The sequence below is a fragment of the Furipterus horrens genome, unplaced genomic scaffold, assembly GCF_987537825.1.
Source record: "Furipterus horrens unplaced genomic scaffold, mFurHor1.1.pri manual_scaffold_3, whole genome shotgun sequence".
In the NCBI taxonomy this organism is placed as follows: Eukaryota; Metazoa; Chordata; class Mammalia; order Chiroptera; family Furipteridae; genus Furipterus; species Furipterus horrens.
The window spans coordinates 19,039,250-19,062,054 of record NW_028327173.1 but is presented as its reverse complement, the minus strand read 5'-3'; positions in this window follow the sequence as shown (position 1 = coordinate 19,062,054).

Below are 22,805 nucleotides of genomic sequence, written 5' to 3'. Positions count from 1 at the left end.
TCTACCAGGTGGAATATGAAAGGGAAAGCTTTCCAGGCAGCAAACAGTATATGCAAAGGCTGGAGATGCTAAAGGGCATGGAATGTTCTGGGAGCAGCGGTGGCACTGTGGAGCTGGTGCAGTGGGAGAGGGTGTAAATTCCAGAGACACGTAGGAAGGCCCAGGGAATGCAGATGGAGACAAAGATGCTCCAACAGGTCATAGGGGGCCACACCTGAGTGTGGGTCAGAGAGGTGCGGGCTTTGTGGTGCCAGCTGGAAGAAAAGGGGCATGTCTGTCCTCAGATGGCTCAAACCTTCAAGACCCAGGAAGCAGCTCCTCACCCTACACTCAGCATCACGGTCCCTTTCAGTTACCCCTCATTAATAGGTGCTGAAGATCGGACAGAGGTCCAAAGGAGACATGGGGATGATTAAAGGGGCAGAACCATCTGGCCTGTGGATTAAAGAGGTTTACCTAGCACATCAGTATTCTGCTGATATTATTAATATTAACTATTATAAAATAATTGATTTATAATATCAGTATTTTGTTTATGTTGTTATTAATATTCATAATATTAACAATAATAATTAATATACATTATACTTAATACATGTTGAGGGATGACTGTATGTCAGGCACTGTTCTAAGACCTGTGTGTGTAAATATACATGTTACATATATGTATATGATAACTATATGTATCAGCTTACTTCATCCTCAAATGACCTCATAAGGAGAGTACTAGTGTTATCCCCATTTTACAAATGAGGAAACTAAAGCACAGAACACATGAGTTCATTAGAGAGAAGGAGGTAGAGGTGTGTGTGGGGGGGATGTTAGAGTTCATATCTCACCTGCTCCGTGGCCTTGAGCAAGTGACTCCACTTCTCTGAGCCTCAGTTTCCTCCTCTGTCAATGGAGGAAGGGCTAGGGGCCCTAGAGAACCTGGGGCAGGGAGGGGCAGCAGAGACCAGAGTGCGTTCCCCCCTGAAGCTGCAGTTGGTGCCGAGTCCCTGCTCCAGGGTTCCAGGCACATTAGGGACTTGGGACACCCAAAGAAGATGCCTCAGTGAGAGAAGGGCTGCGTGAGCGCTATCCTGGGAATTTCCCAAAGTCTGTGGGACCAGGAAAGCCCACCTCATCCCAGCATCACTTCTAAGGCCCAAATCCCAACTGTCAGGGAGCAGCAGACCCTCAACACCAGCTCTGAAGCTATTGGCAGAGGGGCTGAGTTCTGCAGAGGAGACCAGACTTCCCAAGGCAAGGATCTTTGATTACTTTTTAATGAAAAACATGTTTGCATCCAAGCTGAAATTATATCGTCAGTAGTTAATTATCACTTGTTAAACAAGTGTGTGCCTAGATTGCAGGTTTAATTTCCATAAAGGTTTGCAAAAACTCCTTTCTGTTGTTTATGAAGGCTTTCTGAGAGAGAGACAGCATTAGAAACAGAGCTTTTTTTAATGCAGATTTTAAAAATAAACAGGTTTCCTTGGCATAGAGTCAGGGCTCCTCACAAGTGACAGGAGAATATGCTGTCTAGTTTACACACCAAAATATGGGGAAGGAAGAAGGAAAGAAAGGGGAAGGGGATTGGCTCTAGAGGGTCCTTGGGAGCTTCATGAACATGGATGTGACTCTGGCATGGAAAGGGGACAGCAGCCCTGTCCACCCCCTTCTCTTATGAGTTCCATCTGGGCTTCTCTGCTCTCCTAGAAGTCTCACGCTTCTTTCCACAGCCAGGTTTTCTCAGCTTCTCTACTTACTCTGCAGACACAGTCTTTCCGCCTTTCTTGGAATCACACAATCTTGTGACTACAACCAGCAAAATGATGGGCCAGATGTGGATTCATGTTCTGGTTCGGCCACTAGTTTGCTGCTGCCTTGGAGAAATCCTTAGCCTCATGGATCCAAATCTGTCTCCAGGGCCAAGTCCTACTTTGCACGGTGTCAAAGGCCATCATAGGAGCAGACACACGGTAGCAGTCACGTGGTGGGCTCCACAAGGGAGGGTAGCCATGGCTCCTGCTGCTGAAGTATGGTTATTTATTATGATAACCACAGCAGCAGTAGCAGCAGTAACAATAATAATGCTGTCCCCTGAGCAGAGTAGGAGTCCATGCTGGGGAGACAGGACTGGATGAGTGATGTCACTGGGAGACCAAGACACCCAGAACAGGAGCTGGGTGACCTCAGCCCTCAGCCCAGAGCCCCAGCTTCCTTGATTGTGAGGAAGAACTGAGATTACAGTGGCCGGCACAGGATAGGTGGTCGGTAAACACTGGCTTGTTTCCTGGCACAGTCTTGATTATGGCAGGGTTTGGTAAATGTCCAATGAATGGAGAAAAGAAGAATACCTAAATGGTATTTGGGGTGAACGAGTGAGGTACTTAATTTAAAGTATTCAGCTCAGGATCTGGAACATACTATGTTCTCAAGAAACATTACATATCATGGTTATTAGCTTTCTAAGTTTCACTGTGAAGCCTAGAGTCGGGATGAGGAGGAGATGCTGAGGGATATGACTTTGAAGAGAAACAAGGAGGATGCTGGGGAGTGGTGGGGCGGGCCCCCTATTTGCGCCCCTCTTTGCCCCCAGCACCCCCTCGTCTCTAGCTGTAACTGACATTCACGCTGCTCCAGTTTCTAATCATTGTTTGCAATTGGAAAATGGCTTCTTTGGTTCCTGTGAATGGGGTTACAGTGTCATCTCTGCTGGGGCTCTTCCCTCTCTTTCCCTGGAAGAAATTCATGAAAGTGATGTTGAAAAAAAAAAGGTGTCTCCTGGTTAAAGAAAAAGAATAAGAAAAAAAAAAAAAAGAAAATCATCATGAAGAGTGGGAAATAGAAAAAGAAGGAGGCGCACATCCATGAGGGTGATTACAGGGAGGAAATTTGAGCTAGTGATTTATTTTGTAGCTAACTTCCATTCACTTCTTAATGGGCCATCTTCACTGTCTCCTCTGAGAGAAGAGTTTTTCTCTTATTGTTTTGCCATCCAGCCCTGGAGCTCTACGCCCCCGAGACCGCTGCCTACAAAAGTGGGGCCAATGCCAACAAAAACACAGACCATTCAGTGTACAACCTGGGGTGCTCAGAAACCCTCTGTTCCAGCTGTGAACAGAGATGCAAGTCTTGGCCGTGATGGGGGAGGGGCCCAATTTGCTCCCCATGCCCTGGGAAGGGGAGGAGGCAGGTCAGAGTGACACCTCCCTTAGCCACGCTGCCAGGAGAGTCTCGGTGAGGTCCTTCCTGGTGGCGCCAGCAGCCCTGCCTGGTGAGGAGGGCTGTGATCTGATTACTCATGGCCACCCGCTACCCCACGCCCATTGGACCCTGACTGCGGAGCGCTGTGGCTTCGTGTTCTGTCCTGATAGGTCAGACGGCTGTGAGCAGAGTGGGTGGACCCTGTGCATCCGACAGCAAAGGCAAGGTTTGTTCTACACTGGCCCCTGTTACCTGCCCCTCATTCCCTCTCTCACCCCATAGGGGCCTCTCATCTCCCACTGCCCTGGGCAGGCCTCCAGACAGGCTGGGTCCCCAGGATGTTGAAGCACCTGTTCTGTACCAAGTACAGAGCTAGGTTCTCGGGTGGGGGGTGGAGGGGGACTAAGGTAGATGCAATCTGTGCCCTGCGAGGTTTCCATTTGAAAAGGTCTAGCTGACATGGAAGCAGTAACAACCTAAATAATCAGCTGAGGGTCACCAGAGAGCTAACCATGGGGAGGGGGGGCAGTGGGGTTCAGGTGGGTTTCCTGGAGGAAGTGACACTTCTGTGTTGAGACATGACACGCACCCGTAGGTCAGCCAGGTGAGATGTCCCGGAGGATGGTCCAGGCAGAGGGAACAACAGGTGCAAAGGCTCAGAGGCTTGAGTGGCAGAAGAAAGGCCTTTGGGACTGGACCATCTTGACTAGGGGCAATGCAGGTGGCAGAGGTCGCAGAGTCAGATGACTTGGGCTTCAAGGTCTGTCAGACCAGGTGACAATACGGAACAGACCTGAATAAAGGGAGGGTGGGAGTGGGGCAGAGGTGGGGAGGGGGCTCCAGCTGGAGGGAAGGGCTAGGGTGAGGCCTCCAGGCAGGAACATGTGGAGGGCCCAGGTCCAGGAAGGAGCCAAGGGACTGGCAGGGAGTGATGAGGGGGGTGGGCTGGGGGATGGGGCTGGACACTGCAGGGTCTGGGGCCACTGTCAGCAGGGACTGTGCCTGAGTGAGGCAGGAGCCATTGGCCTGGAGCAGAGCAGGGATGGCTCTGCCCCGAGTCTCACCAGGACAGTGGCAGGACCCAGGCCAGGGCAGAGGCAGAATAAGCAGGAGGCCGCTGCACCCATGCAGGCGAAACATTGGCAGGACCGGGGGAAGCCTGGAGAGGGGCAGATGATTCCAGATCTGGGATTTCCAAAAGGCTGAGGATTATTTACTCCATGAATGCTCAATTTATTAGTTTTTTAAACTTCATACTCTTTTACTTTCTCCTTACAGGAAAAAGATTTGAGAACGAAATCCATAGCAATATTATTCATGAAACTCTCCAGATTTTTTAAGTGGGAGTTTAGTCAAATAAATCGTGGAACATTAATTAAATGGGCTATTTCAAAGAATATATAATGGGGTGGAAAACCGGTCAGACCAGAGTTTCGGGTAAGAAAGACCCAAATCTGTATGTAAGGCATGTGGAGGACACAGCTGGGTTCACCAGCATCCAGCTCTCCCCCTGCGCCCGCCACCCAGGAGAGCGGCACGTCCCCATCCCCTTCCGTGAGGCCTGCTTCTGCCAATGACACATTGACAGAGTGGGGTGTGTCACTTCCAGGAGGGAGCATGTAAGATCCAGGGTGTGCTCCTGTCCTTTCTGCCCCCGCTGAAGTGGCCACCGGAGCTTGTGTGGACATGATGGCATCTGAAGGCGGTGGAGCCCCCCCATCGGCCCCAGTCCCTGAGTGTCCATGGTGAGCAAAGCCCACCCTGCTGACCACAGCGGACACGTGACATGAGTGAGAAACAACCCTCGAGGTTTCAGGAGAGGGAGGTGGTTATCACATCGAATTCTAGCTTATCCTGACAGCCTCTAGGGTACTTTCTAGAATTTCATGTATTGCCTTGACACCTTCGTGCCTCACAGGACCTCCAAGGCCCATCAGCAAGTTCTCCTGGGCCAGCCAGATACTCCTCCCACCCAGCAGGGAAGTCATGCTCTCCCTGCCATGGTGGCACGGCTCACACAAACCATTCACATCCTCCATAGGAACTGGTGGGCACCTCAGCCTCTCCTTACTCCAAAGCCTGCCTTCCCTGCCCTGCTGGGTCTCTCTGCTGAGTTACTGTCTTTGAAGGTGAGAAGCCAGTGCTTCATATCCATTTTGCACGGTCTAAGTGTTTTACAATAAGTATACATTACTCACACTAAAAGAAAAAAACACTTTTACAAACAAGGTACCTGAGTACTGGCTGAGCCGTCCCCGTCCCAGGCTGCCCTCCGCTCCCCTCCTCTCAAGCCCATGTGCACTGGGCATCTGTTCTGCCCAATTAGCCCTTTATTACAGACCGTCTTGTTCTCTAGTCATCCGCCCTGCACAATTTAGCATGGCCGTCTACTGTCTTGTTCTCGGATGTTTAATTTAGTGTCTCTTGGCCTCAGTTTCTTCATCTCTAAGTGCAGTGGCGGCAGGAAGGGAGATTTTTAGAGCCACTTCAATGCCAACACTCCCCCAGGGCCCGAAATAACAAAAGCCAGCCCTGGGTGGTGGTCACCGCGCTGAGCTCTGCATGTGCGTTGGTCCGCTTACTTATTTCCGTCATCCTCTGAAGGAGGCGCTGTTGTCCTCCCACTTTACAGATGATGATACTAAAGCTCAGAGAGGTTTAGAAACCTGTATGCATTCACACAGCTCAGAAGCGTTGGAGCTGGGCCTTGAATCCAGGCAGGCCCTGCACTTCCTGCTCTATTGAGTGTGAGCCTTTGCTATGCCCGGACCTGGGGCCAGGGGCTTGATGTGCAAGACAAGACAGGGATATTTGCCTGCAAGCTGAGTAATGATGATGCTGATGATAGTAACAATGTCAGCTAAGATGTATTTAGGGCTCACTTTGTCAGGCATTTAACACACATTAGGGTGTGGAGTCCCCACAATATCTTATGCAGCAGAAACTGTCACAGTCACCATGTAACACATGAGTATCCCAAACACAGAGTGGCCCTGGATTTGCCCAGAGTCCCACCCCCAAGTGCTGCCTGCAAGTGTCCTGTGAGTGCAGGAAGCTGCCTCCCGCTGTTCTATTTTGTCAGATCCTTATAACCACCAAAGGTACTCAGTATTACGGCACCCATGTTACAGAGGGGAAAGCTGATGCTTCTCAGAAAGGTTAAGTAACTTGCCCACCATCTCGCAGCAAGAATGGGAAAGCCCAGGTGAAACCAGGGCCGTCCAAAGCCGATGGCCTAAACAGTGGACTGCACTGCCTCCCTTTGCCAAGCCTGGGGCTCAGGATCATTAACAGGAACTGAGCCTCCTCCATTAGGGGTTGAAACCAAAATGCAACACCACCCACCAGAGAGGCCCCAAGAGATAAACTGGGAGCAGGGAGGAGACAACAGGAGGCTCAGAGGAGGGGAGGGAGGCAGGAGCCGGGAACCCAATCAGACAAGGACCCCAGACCTGGGTGGGCCCCCTGCAGGTGTCCCAGGTGATGAAGGGAAGTGCTGCTTCAGAGGGGCAGCAATGCTGTCTGCTGGACTGGAGGCCTGTCAGGCACAGCTGGGATGGCTGATAGCCACCTCAGCTCCAGGAACTCACTGGCAACCCTAAATCCTGCAGAGGTTTATGACCCGGTATAATTGTTCTAATCGTCATTGTCATGGCTAATAACATTATCTGACAGCCATAAACTCAGAAAGTCTGAAGCGGACCCAAGAGAAGGGAGAGGCCTTGGATGGTTTAGACCAGCGGTTCTCAACCTGTGGATCACGACCACTTTGGGGGTCGAACGACCCTTTCACAGGGGTCGCCTAAGACCATCGGAAAACACATATATAATTACATGTTGTTTTTGTGATTAATCACTATGCTTTAATTCATTTCAATTTGTAACAATGAAAATACATCCTGCATATCAGATATTTACATTACGATTCATAACAGTAGCAAAATTACAGTTATGAAATAGCAACGAAAATAATTTTATGGTTGGGGGTCACCACAACATGAGGAACTGTATTAAAGGGTCGCGGCATTAGGAAGGTTGAGAACCACTGGTTTAGACAGAACTCAAAGGGAAACAGGAGGGCTCAGGCTGGGGGAGACTGGATGCGCATTCTAGGGGTGGGGTGTCCTTTCACAGGTTCACTCAAAGCTGCACTCACAGAATTTTGGTATGGGAGCATGTTAAGCACAGTGGGATAATGAAACATTCAAACCACTGGAGATTCGCAATGCAGAGGATAAGGTAATCATCACCATCATAAGGTAAGGGCTACAGAACAGGACAGTCAGATGTAAGAATGGGACCCTCCAGGACCCACAGAACATCAACATCACAAGACTTTGTGAACAGCATGGTGGCCTCTGGGGCGCAGCGGGGTGCAGGTGGTGAGACAGAGGCCAGAGGAAGTCGGCTCTGCTGCTGTAAGCTCTGGGGTCACTCACTGACCTCATCTAAAAAGTGGAGATTCTGAAAGTTTCCTTCATGGAGTCTGCGAGTCCTGAATGCAAACAGAATGCTATGTACCTAGTTGTAACTGGTAAATGTATAGATGCAGATATAGATAGATGATAGATACATAGATGGATAGGAAGAATAACATCAGGACTAGAAGGGATCCTCTGAAACCTCCAACGCTTGCTGCCTGCTGGAGCCTCCTAAGGGTCTGGAGCCACCTAAGGGTCCAGAGCACTCCCCTTGGCAGGCGCCATGCGAGCGGGACAGGTCAGATTTGTGGGTCTTGCATGCTCTGCCTGGAACTGAGCTTGGCTCAGAGTCAATGCACAGTAAGTCTGTGGAATGGATGAGCAAATGCATGAAGAATGAAGCTTAAGGGACAGAGGCAGCTGTGGTCTCGGATGAGGACCTGGGAATTGACCTCCTTGCCCTGGGACCCCTGAGCGTCCCCTTTATCAGGGCAGGGTGGGGGCAGTGCTAGCCTCAGGGAGGACTATGAATCTGTGGTGAGCTGGCATAGGCCTGGCGCCAAGCGGTCCCGAGTGAATCTTCTCCACGGATCTAGGCGTCATCCACCGTCCAGCCAGGAAGGCCTGCGGGAACGTGGAGGAGATGGTGGGGTGCAGTGGGGCACACCTCAGTCCTGGGGCCCTGCTGGCATAGCAGAACATGGGACTTTTCCAGCATGCTGTAGGGTGCCTTTGGGTGTCTGACCAGGGCAGGGAAATCTGAGTCTGCTCTGCAGGGCAGTGGGTCCCGACTCTTGGGGAACTTGTGTGTTAGACAAGCCTCTGGCTGACATTTCCCAAGCCCTGCTCCTTCTGTTCATTGCCCAGTGGGAACATCTACCCTGCCACCAGTAAGACATCATGAACACCAAGCTCCCCATATTACAGATGGGGAAACAGAGGCTCAGGGAGCTGAAGGAGGAAGTGTCAGCATGAGGACTGAACCCAGGCTTGTCAGGGCCCACCCAGTGCTGCCTCTGCATCTCTCAGCTCCAGGGACATCCCCCCACCTCCATCGGCACTCCCACCCCCACGGGTGTCCTCATTCACCCAATCCCTGTGTCCTGAGGAGGCCCTGAGGACAGGGACTCATCCTTGCTTTTCTCTGCTCCCCTTGTCCTCAGCATGGGGACCCCACATGTGACTGAAGAGCAGGTGGCATGGGACATCCTCCCTGGCAGGCTCAGCCCCACTGCCCGCCAAGCCTTTGCACGTGCTCTCCCCAGGGGCCAGCAGGGCCCTGCCTTCACTTCCTTCAGTTCTTCGCTCAATGTCACCTGCTCGGGAGGTCTTCCCCCTTACCTACCCCCGCCAAGTCTCCCTCCATCACTCTCTCCCTGTTCACTTTAGGTCTCTTCACTGTGTCATCACCACCTGGCATTTTCTGTCTCCTCCCCAGCACACCAGCTGGACTCCACTAGAACAGGGCCTGGCACTTAGTGGCCCCTCAGTAAACTATTGGCAGAGAGTGAATGGGTGAATGGGCCTCAGTTTCCTCTTCTGGAAAAGGGGTCTCTTCCAGGTTTATTCTCCAAAAGCTCTATCTGGGAAGCCTGGAGGACCAGAAAGACTGGGAGTAGTGAAGGAAGACACAGGTTTGAGTGGGGGGCCAGCAGCAGTGGCAGCCAGGCCCCCCCGCCCCCCACAGGGATGCACTGCATGTTTCACTTCACACTTGGTGCCCGAGCTTACATCCAGGGCTGGCCAGGGGCCTCGTGTGCAGTCAGTAAACTGTGATGCACCTGTAGGTGTTTAATTGTCAGGGACAGGTTTGCGTGTTTGAGAAATCTATAAATATGGAGAGTAATTATCCATCATTAGCATATACTTATGTTCTGCACAGGCGTATATTGTTTCTCCAAGAATGCAAGTTGCTAATTCATCATCCAGATATGGATACCAGCCTGGTGTGTGTCCCCCACCAACAAAGACACGGAATGTGTCCATTTATGTCTTGGGGAGGAAGAGCATCCAGAACAGTGAGCAAATCTCCCATGTCACAGAGAGGTTCTGGGTCCCTGGAGCTCCAGGAAGGGCAGAGAGCAGGCTCAGGAGAGAGGTCAGCTCAGCCCCCACCTGGACCCGGGTGGCTGTCAGTAGGGCAGGGACGGGTTACCTGAGCACCCACTGGGTGGCTCCACCCTGGCCCTGCAGTGGATCAGAGCAGGGTGGCTGGACTCAGACCATCCTGGGGGCCCGTCTGCACTCCGTCGACCTGGGTCACCTCCCTGAGCCTCAGTGTCCTCGCAGAGTGGGGGTGAGAACAGCCCCCTCCTCATGGGGCTTGTGAGGATAAAGGGAGTGAGAGCCAGTGCAGGGCGCCCAGCACACGTAGGACGGGTTCATGTGTGTGGGCTGATACTCCCGCTATTGTCACCAGGACTGTTACAGAGGAGGCACCATGGGCCCATTTTACAGGTGGGCTCATCGCTGCAACAGCTAACAGCCGTTAACACCCCCTGCACGGTGCCTACTCACATGACCCCATGTCACCCTCACGACCACCCACACGGCAGGGGCTGCTGTGGTCCCCACTCCACAGAGAGGAGACTGTGCTGGGAGCAGGCTAAGTACTTCCCAGATCACATAGCCCACAAGCACCAGAGGATCAGAGCAGGGGTCAGGCTGGGACCGTCACAAGCACTAATGAGAAGGTAGACAAGTATTGCTGCCCACTCAGCAACCACCCCCATCCCAGCTCCAGGGTGAAGCCAGACCTCCCGCAGAGAATGTTTTAGGAGTGGGTGTGTGACTCAGATCTGGCTTTTGAGGTGTGAAGGAAAATCTGCTTGTGGAGAGATTGCTTCCGGGAAATATTTTTTTCCTGCTTTATTCTACTTCTTTCTTCTAGACTCAAATGCTGTAGAGTGAGACGTGATGTTTGGAGCTGTGGTAGCCATTCTGCAACAATGAGGCGACAAGCTAAGGAGAAAAGACCAGTGTGGTCAAGGATGATAAATAAAAAAGAGAGAATGACCCTAAGCCTTTGCTGGCATCACTGAGTATCTGACCAACCCCAGAACGACATCTCTCCAGACACCTTTCTGTGCACAGTCATTATGTGTCTCAGCTGCTTGAGCCATTGTTGTTGGGTTTTCTGTTACTTGATATTCAACACATTCCAACTGATGGAAACACCTGCCATGGGCCCTGCTCATGTCTCTCATAACCCTCAGCACACAGAGTCGGGGTTATTTGTCTACACCGCTGTCTCCCATATCAGACCCTGGACTTCTGAAAATGAATGTCATGTCTTATTGCATCTGAACCCCAGAGCTTCATGAGTCATAGCCCACAGTGAACCCCAATTGCCATGAGCTGAATAACGTAAGTGAATGACAGAAGGAATAAATTAATGATTAAATGAATGTAATGTATGTAAAAGAGCTTTGCAAATACAAGATAAGGTCCTGGCAGTTACAAGGAGAGGAGGGATGGAAGAGGTGCGGGGGAGAGCAGGGACAGAGAGAAGTGGCAGCCCCTTGCTCCTACAGGAATGAGGCACCGCCTTGCTCCCTGACGCCCCCTGCCTCTCCATCCTGCCGCACAGACGTCAGGTGTGTCACGTACCCCACCCCCCGCCCCTCTGTCACCCCCCCACACACACTGCTGGAGCCTTGACAGCCAGCGCCTCTCTCCCTGCCCCAGCAGACCCTGAGCAACAAGGCTTTGTGCTCTGCCATTTCCCCCCAAGCGGTTATCATTGCCCCGGCTGCGATTCTTTGCTGCCTTATTTTGTAAGAGACAGAGCACAGGGCACCAGGAGAGGAGGCCGCGGGAGGAGTGGGAAGAAACCATTTTGGGTGAACAGGCTTTCAAATTTCAGCTCCAGGTTTTGCAGGGAGACTGGATTAAAGGATCAAATCAAATGAATTTTGCCATCAGAATAAAAGATCTGTCTTCCCCAAAATGCCTTACTCCGACAGTTGGTTTCAAGAGATTTGACAGATTTCATTTTTCCAGCAAATATGATCAAGGCATGAAAGAAACCTCATTCTATCATGCAAACCCTGTTAACTGCCTGACATAATTGTGGGTTATCCAAAGAGGGGTTTTGGCAAAATTGATGAGTCTCTATTTTGTTGTCCTCTTCCCACCAACTTCACAATTCCAGGGCCTGGTGAAGGTCCTCTGAAGGGGAATCGGTCAGCATGTGGTGGGCAGAGGCATGCAGGGCAGATCCCCAGCCCAGCACAGCCCTGTCCTTCTGCTCCCCAAGACCCATGAAGAGCACCAAGAAAGTGAATCATAAAGACATTTTTCCCCATTTGAAAATTAAAATTAAAATTAAAGAGGTTACCAGAATAGACAAATGTAAGACTCGGCATTAGCCAATTAACTCAGTTTCGTCATCTGTGAAAACAAAAGACTTGATGCCATTTACCGCCGGGGGGCTGCAGATTCCATGAGCCACTGGTGTGAGCCCACAAGGCACAGCTGGCACACAGTAGGACTTCAAGGAGTAGCCATCTTCTCCCCACCCGAATAATATGAAAGCCACTGGAAGAAGGTCTGGGGATACCCCTGATCCTCTGGGGTATTTCTCAGGGTCAACTTCCTTCCCCACTATCATTTCTTCAGAAATAACAAGAATTATACCGAGTGGTCCATCTCTAAAATCAGAATGTCCACAAATGTCAGATTCCCAGCCTTCCCACCAAGGGTGTTCATGTGTATGTGTGTGTGTGCACATGCGCACACATATGTGTGCAGGGCCCCATGGGGGATGACCTTAAATGTGCCCTTCTGACCTGTCTCTAAAATAGGCTCCCACAGCCACAAGGGCCTGGGGACAGGTGGAATGAGGACGAGACCACCACTAACAGCCTCCAACATGTGTCCCCGTTTCTGTCCACTCTGCCTCACCTTGGAAGGAATGTGCTTTTTCACAAATGCTGTGATTATCTGGTGAATGCACGATTATAGAGCACCATGTATTTGATGACAAAAGTGTTCATTTGTACAGTATAAATATGTTGTATCTGTGTTTGTGACTCGGTGTTTGAAATGCATTTCTTCACTTTTCGATTTTCTGGGAGCCACGGAGCAGGGCAGAGGCCTGGGCTGTCTGGGTTCTGAGAGGCTGGAGTTTGGTGGACACGAGCCCTGGCGATGGCACATCACACAGAGGTGTGCACCTGCCCAGGTGTAGCGCCCTCACAAGTGCCTGTACGGAGAGGGAGACCTGCCCACCTCCCACCTACCTGCTCACCCCTTACCTGCCTGCATTGAAAGAACTGAGCTCCAAACCTAGCACGAGGTAGGTGCTCCATTCAGGGCAGCCTTTATGCTTTTGGAAATTGGGGGGCAGGGGGACGGTCTTTGGGAAAGAGTTAGAAGGACCTAAGTTCAAATCCAGGTTTTGTTACTTTCTTGCTTCTGAGACTCAGTTTCCTCATCAGTGAAATTAGGAAAACACAGCCTAATACTTGGGATGAAATTGGGGAAACACTGGAGACAGAGGGGATGCACCAGACCCTAAAGTACCCAGACCAACATTGCCCCCAACCCAGTGGTAACTGCACGTTCCTCCTCCTCCCCCTCCTCCTCCTCCTCCTTCTCCGATTTGGCCTCATCCGGATGGAATGAAGGGTGGGCTGGGGGAAATGTGCAGAGATAAAGTCCCAGTCGGGGCCCTACTCCAGTGTTTAGTGTCTCAGTCCCCTGCCAAGTGTTTCACAGGCTCTGGGGGCCCCTCTAGTGATGGGGAGCTCACCACCTTCTGGAATGGGCAGAGAGGACAGGCAAGGAGCCCCGAGCTGTGGCAGCCTCCAGGCACAGCTCGCCCAGGGCCACACCTCAGAGGCACCCTCAGCCTTGCAAGAGCTGTTTTCCCAGTTCCTTTAGTTGCTGCAGGAGAGAGAAAATCTGTGTGTTCAACAGTAATAAAAAATTAAAATAAAAGGAAATCTAAAAATCTCCCAGGAATGGACAGAACCTATTTATCAACTTGTCTTTGAACCGTTAAAAAATATATATATGCTGTAAACACAATGGTTCTTTATTGATTCAGGTGGTGATGATCCTATTAGCTCAAAACCTACAAAGCACAACCTGGAGGGCAGAGCCTCAGGCACCTGCTGTGATGTCCCGGAGGGTGCTGGGAAGCCCCTGGAAGGAAAGCCCTGCTCTGGGAACTGCCCCTGCTCTGCCCAAGCCTGTTGTGTGACTGCAGGGTATCCTGCTCCCTCTCTGGGCCTCCTCTCTTGCTTGCCCCTTAGGGGTGCATATCTTAGGGCCAAGGAAGAGTTGGAGAAGACACTGGACAAAAAGGCAAAAAGAAACCTCTTACAACTGGAAGGTGCAGGAAAGGAAGACCAAAGAGATGCAGCCACAGTGACCATGACGTCCTCCCAAACCTGGCTCCCAGGTCCTGACTGCATTGAAACCCTGGGTAAGTGGGGGTCACCCTCGACCCTTCCTACTCCCTCCAGCATCTCCCATTTCCCCCACATCTCCACCCCAGCCTCAGCCACCACCTTCCAGGTCCTGAACTCATTGCCGTCACTCCTACTCAAGTTTTGCACACGCTGCCCCCCCAACCCCACCCCATGTCCTGGAGCTCCCTCTTTTCCTTCTCCCCATGCCCTGAGAAACAGAGAACAGTGACTCGTGAAGGAAGGAGAGGGGGGACCTGGGCTCTGAGCCACAGCCAGGGACTTGCAGACGTGTCTCCAGCTAGGAGCCCCTGAGGCCACATCAGGGGACAAGATGAGAGTTACTCTGTGAAGTCCCAGATGGCAGCCCAAGGGAGGGAGTGACAGGAAGGACATTCTGTCTTCCCAGAGTGAGAAGTCTCCTCTTAAGACTATAAAAGGACCTGTCACTCTGAAACGTTGTTCCCCTGCTCCCAAACCATCTATGGCTCCCTAGCACCAGCCTGACATACCCACCTTCCCTCCTCACCTCCCTACATTTGTCCCACAGCCCTGGGCTTCAGGCTCACCAGCCTACTCCTGGTCCCCAACCCACCATACACCTCATGCTTTCCTGCCTTTGCCCTGCTGTCCCCTCTCCTGGGATGTTCCTTACCTATCCCCTTCCTTCTGAAGCTCAAGTTTCCTTCAGGACTCAGTTTGAGCATCACCTCCTCCAGGAGGCCTTCTCTGTTTCCCTGTGGTGTCAACTTTGCTTTTCCCTCCTCTCTTCCCCGGAATCCCAGCTTATGTCTGTCTTACAGAGCTGTTTCAGTCTCACCGCTGCACTGTGAGCCACTGAAGGTGACAGGAGGTTCGATCCTTCTCACCCTGATACCTGGTACACAGCTTGGCACATAGTAGCTCGCAGAGTGGGCTGGACGGATGAATGAATGAGTGAATGGGTAAATAAAATGGGCAAGTGGATGAATGAATGAATAAATATTACTAGCCTCTATCTATCTAAGAACCACTGTGGACCAGGCACCATGCTGACATATTATTTTTTAATTTTTAAAAATATGTTTATTGACTTTTAGAGAGGAAGGGGGAGAGAGAGAGAGACATCAATGTGTGAGAGAAATATTGATTGGTCACCTCCCATATACACCCTGACCAGAGATTAAACCCACAGCCTAAGTATGGGCCCTGACCCAGAGTTGAACCCCTGACCTTTTGGTGTATGGGACGATGCCCCAGCCAACTGAGCCACACCAGCCAGGGCTGGGCTGACATTTTACGAATACCATTTCATTTAATCCTTTCTACAATCCTTTGTACTGTGGACTGATACATGTCTGTATAATAGATGGGGAAACAGGCTCAGCGGGATGGGGTCACTCGCCCGAGGTCACAAAGCAAGCCTCCCAGGCAGGAGAAGGCTGTGCTCACCTTCATCAGATGCCTCTCGCTCTCATCCTGAGCTGAGGCCACACTTCACGGTCTTGCCCAGAGCATCCCTGCAGATTCCCCCACTTACTGGGGACCCATGATGGCTGCTTTGGTGGAAAGTTATGATCATGAACACCCAGCCTCGGTTCCAGAACAATGGAGAAGGGCCTGTCTTTTCCCAGTGCGTGTGCAGGGAAGAGTGTCTGCCCAGGAGGGTCCCTGCCTAAGTGACAGGTGCGTCCACAGGAGAGCCCCCTCCAAGTCCTGCCCACAGACAGTCTCCGTGTTCCTCATCAGAGGAGACCCTCCACCTCTCCCCAGCAGGGGCTGGCAGCCCTCCCAGGCCCACGTGGACCCTGGCAGTTCCCTCTCCTCAGCCCCGATCATGGGTATCTGTGTATCTGCAATGAGCAGAGGCCATGGGCCATTCAAATCCCAGAGATTCTGGGGAGGGGAGGAAAACAGAGAAAAATCAGAGGGAGCAGAGAGGAAATAAGATGTGCCAGGGAGATTAATCCGCTGCTCAGACATGAAAGAAACACATTCAATTATATTTTATTGCCTTTCATTTGAATGTACATGTTGTAGTTAGCTGCCTGCACGCCTCTCTCTGGATTACCCGGAGAGAACGCACAACGAAAGACAAGGGAATAAAAGCACAGAAGAAAAAAAGCTCCTGAAATTGGAATCATTAAGAGACAAATGAGAGCCAGCCTTGAGACAAATGAGTCGCTTTCACGAAGGCCCTCTCAGCACTGACCCAGGTCCCCACAGTCACACAGCCCGGACTGGCCACCAGTGGCAGGACTGTCCTGATGACCAGCCTCAGGGAAAGACTCCTGCTGGAGTCAGGAGGCCCAGGCTGTGGTCTTGAATCTGCCCCATAGGCAGGTCATTGCCTGTCTCCAGTCTCATTCTCCAGGGGAGAAATGAGACACCTGAACCAGATGCCCTTAAATAATATGGGGAGCACAGAGCAAGAGGGGATCCCACAGGACCTAGAGCAAGGAAGGAGAACCCCTGGAGACATCCTTAGGGGTTGTGACCCCCTCAGCAGAGCCCTTTGGTGAAGCAGTGCCAAAGGGCATCTGATGGATCGGGTGGCCAGGTGGGGCATGGTGTGGGAGGAAGTCATGGGTCTCTGGTGCCTCCCATGTCCCTTCTGGCACCTCCTGTCTCTTCCAGGGCCTGAACCCCTCTCTTCTTGGTTCCTACCCCATCAAAACTGCACCCAGGAAAGGCCCCCAAATGACCTCTCACTGCATAGTGATTGGCTGAGGATGGGGGGAGGGAAGCAAGTGCCTGATACCCCCAGGGCAGGATCTTCCGCATTCTAGAAAATGGGCACTGAGATTCTCAGGCATCAAAGAAAGAGGGCCTGGGTAGATGGGGACCCCCCAGCCTCCTGCCCACCCTCAATGCCAGAAAATCACGGGGGATGCAAGGATCTCAGCAGGGACTGGTAGTCTAATGCTCAGCTGTGGGAGGGGGGTGAGAGACAGACTGAGAGAGAGAGGCCAATGCCTCAGTAACAGCACACGTGGGAGGCGGCTTGGACACAGTTTTTAACCCCTGGCAGAAGCAGTGAAGCTTCCTCAGCTGCTCAGAGCAAGAGCAAGGCTCCCGGCAGCTCTGGAGACACAGCCCTGAACCAAATACAACCCTGGGCCAGAAGGTCCAGCAGCCCGGCTGAGACCCCACTATGTCAGGCCTTAGAAAAACACACTGATGTCTATTCAGCTATTTGTTCGGGGTTATGGACTGTATGTTTGTGTCCTCCCGAAATTCATATGTTGAAGCCTTACACCCTAATGTGCCGGTATTTGGGGATGGGGCCTTTGGGAGGTAATTACAGTTAGATGAAGTCATGAAAGTGGGGCCTTCATGAACAGGATTAGTGCCTCGATAAAAGAGACCCCAGAGAGCTCTAACACTCTTTCTGCCATGTGAGGCTGCATTACAAGTCAGCAGTCTACAACCTGGAGGCGGGCCTTCACTAGAACTTGACCATGCTGGAACCCTGACTCCCGACTTCCAGCCACCAGAACTGTGAGAAATAAATTCCTGTTGTTTATAAACCACCCAATCTATGGTACTTCATTATAGCAGCTCAAATAGACCAAGACATTCAGCAAATATTTTCTGAGCATCTACTGTATGCCAGGCTCTGTTCTAGGCACTTGCATCAGCAATTAACAAAACACAAAAATCCAGCTGGTGTTCATCATTTAAAGTCCTGTACAAATGGCAGAGGTAGCAGCCATTCACTGAGCACTTACTGTGTGCCAGGTGCGGCGCTCAGCACTTTGCATGAGCCATCTCTGAGTTAGGTACCATCACAGTCTCGGGGGAGGTAGATGGGCACCTCTGCCCAGCCCAGCCTGGGTGTGGCCCACCTATCCCGGCCTTTCCAGGATGTCTGACAAAAGCCACACGTAGTTTTCCTGAGAGGATCAGTGGGAGCCTGATAGAGGCTGGCCTTATAGGAACCCCAAGGCCCTAGGGGGACATCCTCTGCTGATCTTCCCCATGCAGCCACCCTCTAGGGACATGTCATACTCTCCGTTTTATAGGTGAGGCAGCTGAGGCCTGGCTGCAGGATGGTCAGTAGCTGAGGCCTTATTTCATCTTCACTGCAGGAGCCCACAGTAGCACCCAGCCTGGGGCTCAGTCTCCTGCCTCATTTACAGTAGCTCTGTGACTCTAGGCAAGTGAGTTTGCCTCAGTTTCCCCATCTGTGCTATCTATAATGGTAGCACCCCCCTCATGGAGTAGGCAGGAGAACTGAGTGACTTAGCATCATCAAGGCCCATCACAAGGCTCAGCTCACAGGAAGCGCCAGTCTCAACCCCTCCCCCCTCACTCATTGCTGGACATTGCTGGTAGGAATGCAAGATAATATAGCCACTCTGGAAAATAATTTGACAAATTCTTATGAAGTTAGGCATATATTTATCATATGTATCAGTCAGGATTCTCCAGAGAAACAGAACCAATAGTATATATAGAAAGAGATTTATTATAAAGGATTGTCTCATGGGATTTGGGAGGCTGAGAAGTTCCATGATCTATCTTCTTTAAGCTGGAGGCCCAGGAGAGCCAATAGTCTATGTCCCGGTATGAGTCTGAAGGCCAGAAAACCAGGAAGTTAGGGATGTAAGTCCAGTCCAATCCAAAGGCCCAAGAACCAGGAGTGCCAATGCCCAAGGGCAGGAGAAGATGGATGTCCCAGCTCAGGGACAGAGCAGCTTCACCCTTCCTCAGCTTTTTGTTCTATTCAGGCCCTCAACAAATTGGGTGATGCCTGCCCACAGTGGTGAGGACGATCTACAATACTCAGTCTACTGATTCAAATGCTAATCTCTTTAGGAGATACCCTCACAGACATACCCAGAATCAATATTTCACCAGCTACTTGGGCATCCTTTAGCCCAGTCAATTTGACACATAAAGTGAACCATCATACCATATGACCCTGAAATGCCACTCGGACAACGTGATTTATGAACTTGGCCTAAATTGATATTATGCCCAACAACAGCAGAATGCACACTCTTTTCCAGTGGACACAGGACATTTTCTAATATAGACTATACCCTAGGCAATAAAGCAGGCCTCAATAAATGTAAAAGAACTCAAGATTTTAAAGAATTGATTCTCTGACCTTTGTAGAAATAGAATTCAATGAAGAATATCTGAAAAAGTCTCCAAATATTTAGAAATTAAATAACACACTTCTATATAACCTATGGACCAAGAAGGAATCTATAGGAACAGTTAAAAGTGTTTTGAAATGAATGAAAATGAAAGCACAACAGATCAAACATTGTGAGATGTCAGTAAGAAAGAAACTTATAGCAGTAAACAGCTGTATTTGAAAAGAAGATCTCAAATTAGTGACTTCAGTTTTCATATTGAGAAAAAAAATTTAAAAAGCAATTAAACCCAGTGCCAGCAGGACAAAGTAATAAAGGTCACAAGCAGAAATCTATAAACTAGAAATCAGAAAACCAATACAGGAAATCAATAAAACCAAAAGCTGGTTCTTTAAGGAAACTAATAAAATGAATTAACCTCTAGACAGACAGTTCAGGGAAAAAAAAGAGAGAGAGTAGAGAAAAAACTTACAAATATTATATTGAGAAACATGACATCATACAGATTCCTAATTGTAAAAAGGATAATGAAGGGATTATGTGAAAAACTTTATGCCAATAAATGGGACAACTTAGATAAAGTGGGCAAACTCATTGAGACACCAAGTGCCGAAGTTCAATCATGGATGTCATGATTGTGTAGAAAATCTAATGGAATCCGCACTAAAAGCTATGAGAACAAATAAGTAAATTTAGCGATGTTGCAAAATAAAAGACCACTATATGAAAACCCATTGTATTTCTGTATAGTAGCAGTGGAAATCAGGAATAAAAATTAAAAACAACACCATTTACAATAGCACCAAAAATATGATATACTTAGGGATACATTTGACAAAGGATGTGCTGAGCTAGAACTCTGAAAACTCCAAAATATTGTTGAGAGGAATGGAGACCTAAGTAAAAGAGAAAGACTATATTCTTGGTTGGAGATGCTGATTATCCCCCAAATTGATCAGTAGATGCAATAAAGTTATAAGCAAATCACAACAGTTTTTTATAGAAATTGAAAGATTAATTCTAAAAATCATATGGAAATGCAAAGGAGCCATAGTGGCCAGAAAGAAGAAGATATTTGCTGGACTAACACTACCTGATTTCAAGATATATTATAAGACTTTAGTCATCAGGGTAGTGTGGTATCAGTGGAATGATAGATTTGTCAGTAGGACAGAGGTCTATAGATATGCTCACAAATATATGGACAAATGTTTTTTGACAAAGTTGCAGAAGTAATTCAATAGAAAATAAATTGTCTTTTCAACGATTATTCTGAAAAAGTTGGATGCTCATATGCAAAAATAAATCTTGATTTATAACTCACACCATATACCAAACTTAACATTTATTATAGACCTAAATTCAAAGCCTAAAGCTATAAAAATTTCTAGAAGAACCATAGACAAAGCTATTTGTGACCTTGGCAAAGATTTCTTAGATTCACCCAAAGCATATCCATAAAAAAACTGACAAATTGGACTTCATCAAAACTGAAAACTGCCTTTCCTTAATAAAGGACTTGCATTCAGAATATATAAAAATTCTGAAAACTCAATAATAAGAAAAGTAGCAACTTCAAAAAAGGCCCATAATTTAAACAGAACCTTCATCCCAAAAGATCATGAGGGTGGCAAATGAGGAAATAAAAAAAACGTCATTTGGCGTTAGGGAAATGCGAATTAGAACCACAACAAGACACCACTGCACTCCTAACCAGCATGACCGAAATTCCAGAGGGTGACGACGCCAGGGGTTGGTGACGGTGTGGAGAAACTGGAACTTACACACTGACATCATACACTGCTTTGGAAAACAGTCTGTTTGTTTCTTAAAAACTTCAACATATGCCTACCGTAAGATCCAGTCATCCTACTCTTTCATATTTGCCTTTTTTTTAAAAATCATATATCTATGCAAAGGCTGTGCACAAATGTTTATAACAACTTTTTCAAAACCTGGCAGCAACTCAAACATCCGTGAATAAACAAATTGTTGTATATCCACACAATGCTAATGCTTAAATACCACTCAGCATTGAAAAGAAATGAACAGCTAATGCATACAACAGAGATTAATCGCAAAATAACCATGCCACAGGATTCTGTTGATAGAAAGTTGTAGAAAATGAAATATACTCTCTAGTGACAGTAAGCAGAGCAGTGGGGTGGCAGGATGACCAAGGCGATGGGTTTGTTTACTGTCTTGAGTGTGGGGATGGTTTCATGCGTGTGTGCCTGTCAAACTTATCAACAGGTGTACCTTTAAAAGGAAAGTTTACTGTATGTCAGCTATACCTCAGTGAGGCCGTTAAAATGGGCTAATAAAAGTGGATACTGTGCTCTGCTACACTCTGTATCCCTGCACCACCCTAGCATGGGGCTCCTGGGCCTGGTATGCTGGTCGTCATTAGCTACAGCTTGGGGACAAGCGTACCCCACCTCCTCTAGCTCTCGTTCTGGGAAAATCATTTCAAATTCCACCGGTGTGATTATGGAGAGGGGCAGTGGAAACAAGACAGACCACGATGATCCCTCCCCACTGGGATGTAGGAGCCTAGGGGAACAGGCAAGAGATGGGTGACAAGTCTTGTCTTACTGTTCACCCACGCCCTATGATTTAATAGTTTGGACATGTCTCCAGCTGAATGGCAGCCAGGCCTCGGGCTGTGTGAAATTGGGTGTATAAAAAGCCGGAGCAAAGGGCACCGAGACCTTGGCTCTCTGTCATTTGTCGCCAGCTCTGCCAGATCCCAGCTGGCCTGGTCATGGGAAGTAAGAGCGAGAACGAGACAGAGCCTGAGAATTCCATGAACTTGCTCCCTCTTGAGTCACGTGGTCCTGCTGCTGTCCTTTTGGCAGAAGGGGTGTCGGGAGGCCCCATCCAGCTGTGCAGAGGAGACCCCCAGCCACTGGCAGGAAATTCTGAAGTGCTCCAGTTCCAGACACTGTGCCAGGCCAGTGGACACAGCAGTGACAAGCCAGGCAAGGTCCCTACCTCCTGGACAAGCATCGTGATGATGCCGGGGGAAGTCACAGTGCTTGCTGCTGTCTGCGGGCCGGCTCTGTGCTGAACTCCACGCCAGTGTTGCCCACTCAGGGGACATTCGACCACGTCCTGGGACATTTCTGACAGTCATACCTGGAAGGAGGTGGGGAATGCTACTGGCAAGTAGTAGGTAGAGGCCAGGAATGCTCTTAAAACACCTGCCAATGCACAGGACCGCCCCCCACAATAAGGAATTCTCCAACCCAAATGGAAATAGTGTCCAAGTGGAGGACCCAACATGCATTTCTCATAGAACCCTCACAAACGCCTTGAAGCAGGGTTCTTATCACTGCCATTTTACAGAAAAGGAAACCGAGAGAGGCTAAGCAAGTCACCCACACGTGACACACCTGGGCAAAGGCAGAATTAGGACTTGAACCAAGTGTGTCTGTGTCCAGAGTCTGCACCCTGACGCACTGCCTGCTGGCGTACCATCCAACCAGAATTCTCTAGGAGCCCAGGGCCCAAGTTCAAGTCCCCGCAGAGCTCTGAGAAGCACTGGGTGGGGTGGGGGAGGTCATTAAACCTCTGCGAACTGGAGTGCTTTACTTTGTAAATGGCTGGTGATCCTGGCCTTGGAGAGTACGGGCTGAATGAAAAGCCTCTCTGCTTGTGAAAATATTAGTGGTAACAGAAGGGGTTTT